This window comes from Vicia villosa, linkage group LG5, assembly GCF_029867415.1.
Source record: "Vicia villosa cultivar HV-30 ecotype Madison, WI linkage group LG5, Vvil1.0, whole genome shotgun sequence".
Lineage (NCBI taxonomy): Eukaryota > Viridiplantae > Streptophyta > Magnoliopsida > Fabales > Fabaceae > Vicia > Vicia villosa.
Window position 1 is genome coordinate 50,741,703 of NC_081184.1, and position 5,952 is coordinate 50,747,654.

Below are 5,952 nucleotides of genomic sequence, written 5' to 3' on the forward strand. Positions count from 1 at the left end.
CCTGTTAAATATTTTGCTAAACCCAAGTTCAATCAGAACTTGAGGAGAACTAACAAGAAAGGACCCAAGAAATTGTGGGTACCTAAGGAGAAGATAATTTCTGTTGCAGATATCCTTGGCAGCAAAGAGGACAAATAGAAAAATGTCATGGTACCTAGACTCTGGGTGCTCGCGACACATGACGGGAAGAAGGTCTACATTCCAAGACCTGGTGCTTAAACCAGGTGGAGAAGTCAAGTTTGGAGGAGATCAGAAGGGCAAAATCATTGGCTCTGGAACCATAAGTCTTGATAACTCTCCTTCCATAACTAATGTACTTCTGGTTGAAGGATTAATGCATAACTTATTGTCCATAAGTCAATTAAGTGACAATGGTTATGACATAATCTTTAATCAAAAGTCTTGCAAGGCTGTAAGTCAGAAGGATGGCTCAATCCTATTTACAGGCAAGAGAAAGAACAACATTTATAAGATTGATCTTTCTGATCTTGAGAAGCAGAAGGTAACTTGTCTTATGTCTGTTTTTGAGGAGCAATGGGTCTGGCACAGAAGATTAGGACATGCTAGTTTGAGAAAGATTTCTCAGATTAACAAACTAAATCTGGTCAGAGGACTCCCAAATCTGAAATACAAATCAGATGCTCTTTGTGAAGCATGTCAGAAGGGCAAGTTCTCCAGACCTGCATTCAAGTCTAAGAATGTTGTTTCTTCCTCAAGGCCGTTAGAACTCTTGCACATTGATCTGTTTGGCCCAGTCAAAACAGCATCTGTCAGAGGGAAGAAATATGGATTAGTCATCGTTGATGATTATAGCCGTTGGACATGGGTAAAGTTCTTGAAACACAAGGATGAGTCTCATTCAGTGTTCTTTGAACTCTGCACTCAGATCCAATCTGAGAAGGAGTGCAAAATCATAAAGGTCAGAAGTGATCATGGTGGTGAATTTGAGAACAAATTCTTTGAGGAGTTCTTCAAAGAAAATGGTATTGCCCATGATTTCTCTTGTCCTAGAACTCCACAGCAAAATGGAGTTATAGAGCGAAAGAATAGGACTCTACAAGAAATGGCCAGAACCATGATCAATGAAACCAATATGGCTAAGCATTTCTGGGCAGAAGCAATAAACACTGCGTGTTGTATTCAAAATAGAATCTCTGTAAGACCTATTCTAAATAAGACTCCTTATGAATTGTGGAAGAACAGAAAGCCCAACATTTCATATTTCCATCCTTTTGGATGTGTATGTTTTATTCTGAATACTAAAGCTTATCTTGGTAAGTTTGATTCTAAAGCACAAAAGTGTTTCCTTCTTGGATATTCTGAACGCTCTAAAGGCTACAGAGTATACAATACTGAAACATTGATTGTAGAAGAATCAATCAATATCAGGTTTGATGATAAGCTTGGTCTTGAAAAACCAAAGCAGTTTGAGAATTTTGCAGATTTTGATATTGATATATCAGAAGCAGTAGAACCTAGAAGCAAAGCTGCAGAAGCTGGCAGTCTCAGAAGCAATGGATCAGAAGATCAAGTTGCTGTATCTTTAGAGAATCTCAGAATTTCTGAAGAACCAACAGTCAGAAGATCACCTAGACTTGCTTCAGCTCATTCAGAAGATGTGATCCTTGGGAAGAAAGATGATCCCATCAGAACAAGGGCATTCCTTAAGAACAATGCAGAATGTCAATTAGGTCTTGTTTCTTTGATTGAGCCAACTTCTGTTGATCAAGCTCTAGAATATCCAGACTGGATAATTTCCATGCAAAAAAAACTCAATCAGTTTACAAGGAATGAAGTATGGGACTTGGTTCCTAGACCAAAAGGATTTAACATCATCGGCACTAAGTGGGTGTTCAGAAACAAGCTAAGCGAGAAGGGAGAAGTGGTAAGAAACAAAGCCAGACTGGTGGCTCAGGGTTATAGTCAGCAAGAAGGGATTGATTATACAGAAACCATTGCACCAGTGGCCAGGTTAGAATATATTCGTCTATTAATTTCTTTTGCCACTCAACACAACATCACTCTTTATCAGATGGATGTTAAGAGTGCCTTCTTAAATGGTTACATAGATGAAGAATTTTATGTCCATCAACCTCCTGGTTTTGAAGACTCCATGTCTCCAAATCATGTTTTTAAATTAAAGAAATCATTATACGGATTGAAACAAGCTCCTAGAGCTTGGTATGAACGTTTGAGTTCTTTCCTTCTGAAAAATGGTTTCACTAGAGGAAAAGTGGACACTACTCTCTTCTGTAAAACATTTAAAAAGGATATTTTAATTTGTCAAATATATGTTGATGATATTATCTTTGGAACATCTAATGCTACACTTGGAAAGGAGTTTGCTGAGTCTATGCAGGCTGAATTTGAAATGAGCATGATGGGAGAACTCAAGTATTTCCTAGGGATTCAAATCAACCAAACTTCTGATGGAACCTATGTTCATCAAACGAAGTATGTGAAAGAACTTCTGAAAAAGTTTAATCTTTCTGAAAGCAAAGAAGCCAAAACTCCTATGCATCCAACATGTGTCCTAGGTAAGGATGAGGTAAGTAAGAAGGTAGATCAGAAGTTGTACAGAGGTATGATTGGATCTCTTCTATACCTAACTGCTTCTAGACCTGACATTCTCTTCAGTGTTTGTTTGTGTGCTAGATTCCAATCAGATCCGAGAGAATCTCATTTAACTGCGGTTAAGAGAATTCTGAGGTATCTGAAAGGTACTACTAATGTTGGTTTAGTTTACAGAAGATCCAAAGATTACAACTTAGTAGGATTTTGTGATGCTGACTATGCTGGAGATAGAATAGAAAGGAAGAGTACTTCTGGAAGTTGTCAATTTCTTGGAAGTCACCTTATCTCATGGTACAGCAAGAAGCAAGCTACTATTGCCCTCTCAACAACAGAAGCAGAATATGTTGCTGCTGCTGGTTGTAGCACACAAATGCTCTGGATGAGAAGTCAGCTAGAAGATTATCAGATATATGAGAGTAACATTCCTATCTTCTGTGATAATACTTCTGCTATATGTTTATCTAAGAATCCTATCTTACATTCAAAAGCTAAACATATTAAGATTAAACATCATTTCATAAGGGATTATGTTCAGAAGGGTGTTATATCTTTAAACTTTGTGGATACAGACCATCAATGGGCTGATATCTTTACAAAACCCCTTGCTGAAGATAGGTTTAAGTTCATTCTGAAGAATATCAGTATGGATTTATGCCCAGAATGAGAAGATGAGAAGATCTTATGTATGAGTATCTTCTGAAATGAGATTGGATTAGTCTTTTATAAGAAGTTCTGATTGTAATCAATTAGAAGTAGTGATTCTGTTATTACTAACGTTTCATTGTCTAAGTTGACTCAAAATCTCTTTAAAAGTAAAACAGCTGTAACTGGCTATCCAGATGGTAAACACGTGTTCACTATTTCTGGACAAGCGTGCGTGCAGTTGAGGGGACGCCTACTTAGGTAACTCTGCTAATCACTTCTTTTGTCATTATTATCTCTCCTCACGTCATGTACATTAAATGCCATTCATCATTTCAGTTTCTTTTTATACTCCTCAAACATTTCTTTTCCCTCTATTTATTTCTCTCTCTCCCCTTATCTGCATTTTGCATAAACCCTAGTTTATTCATCTTCAACCTAGCATTCACCATGAATCCGTCTTCAAGTTCCTCTCAAGAGGTTTCTCCTCTGAAAACTCGCTACATTCCTCCATCAGAAATGAAGACTCAAGGGTGGTCGATCTATTTGAATAGAACGGTTGGAAGGGTTGTCTGGTTCCAAGTTGAGAAACAAATCTCGGGGATCGCTGACATTGATTTCAAGACGGATCTCTCAAGACTCCAAGAAGTCTCAAGTCAGATCTCTTATGTGATGCTGTTATCAACATTTATCCAAAGGAAGAAGACTTTCTTGAGATATTGGATGATGTTAAGGATCATGTTCTTGACTTCTATGTTAAGGGAAAGCCTCGTTTGAGACATTAGCTCTCTTCCTGTGAACTGTCTCTCACTTCCTCCTTGAATTCATGCATTCTCTTACAGTGGAGGTTCTAGTCTGGACAAGCATGCAGAGTCTCAAGCTTTCATGGCTAGACAATCTGAGAACATCGCAGGGATTCATGATATGTTAGCTAAGATTATGTCTAAGCTAGGGTTGTAGTCCTTAATTCTTTGTAGTTTTCTTTCCTTGTTGCATCTGTTATTCTGCATACATCTTTTGTAATCCTGCTTGTTTAATCAATGAAAAGTTTAATTTTGTTTCTATCCTTTGTCGTTTTCTACATCTGAATCTTTTATATTCTTTTTGATGTTATGACAAAAAGGGGGAGAAAATATATGATAAATGATTTGATTAAATATTATCAGTTACCGGGTAAAAAGGCCCCACATTACTAACAGAACTTGCAAAGTTCTATGCATTAAGTTGTGTTGTTGCAGGAATTGAAGATTCAAGATCAACATTAGAAGCAACAAGATGAATCAAGTTCTTGGATTCTTGAAGCAAGCTGATTGCTATGAAGCTTCAGAATCAGAATCAAGAAGGAAGAATGTTCAGATATTCTGATGAGAGAATATGATCTGAAACATTATGTCTATTTGTTCTGATACATTCTATATGGCTTATATGGCTCTGATACATATTATGTGTTCTGAAACATATTTTATGTTCTGATTCATTCATGCTGACTTTTGTCGTTTAGTTTTGTTCTGTAACATTTCAGGATGTAGAGATGCTCTGATGAAGCTCTGGTACATTCAACAATGTTCTGATACATTCTAGCATGAAGTGATGAAAGAAGAAATTCAAGCTCTGAAGCTGTCCCAATGGAAGCAGAAATCAGAAGCTGTGAATGTTCTGAAGATCAAAGAAATTCAAGTTCTGAAGCTGTCCGATGGAAGCAGAAATCAGAAGCTGTGAATGTTCTGAGGATCTAAAGAAATTCAATGTTCTGAAGCTGTCCTATGGAAGCAGAAATCAGAAGTCATGAATGTTCTAAAGATCAAGCACTGTGAATGTCTCTATTGAAATACTCAGGGAAGTCTTTTATTTATAAAATTCTTCTAGTATTAATTTCAGGGGGAGATTATTCATCTCAGGGGGAGATTGTTAATCTCAGGGGGAGACATATTCATATGCTTATGCTATAGCTATGTAAATTGTCTTTAGCCGTCTACTCTTTCTGATCGCAAATTTATATCATTTATATATGTTTTTGTCATCATCAAAAAGGGGGAGATTGTTAGAACAAGATTTGTTCTGATCAATATTCATAGATTTGATGATAACAAGGATATGAATTTTGTGTGAGATAATGTGGTACTCTAATAACATTGCAATTTCCCTTTCAGGAAATATATAAAGAGTATGCACAAATCAGCGCTCAGAAGCTTTGTCTCAGAAGGTTTAGCATGCAACATCAGAACATGGTCTGGCAAGACATCAGAAGATGGTCAAGGCAGAATCAGAACATGGGTCTATGGAAGCATCAGAAGAACTTGAGATCAGAAGCAGAAGCACTGAAGTTCTCATGGTATCACGCTCAGAAGCACTTCAAGGTCAGAAGACAAGAAGATGCGATGCACCAAGCTGTTTGACTCTGATGATATTCAAATGTTGTATACACAAACATCAGATCAGAAGAAAGTACAGGTGGCAGGCTACGCTGACTGACAAAAGGAACGTTGGAAGCTATTAAAGGCAACGTCAGTAGACACAGCGTGAACAAGGCTCGAGGTAGTTGACAAAAGCGTGAAACATTAAATGCAATGCTGTACGGAATACGCAAAGCATTAAATGCTCCCAACGGTCATCTTCTCAAGTGCCTATAAATATGAAGTTCTGATGAGAAGCAAGGTGGACGATTTGCTAACAATAAACTTGCTGAAACGCTGTTCAAACTCAAAGCTCAGAAACTTCATCTTCATCAAAGCTCAC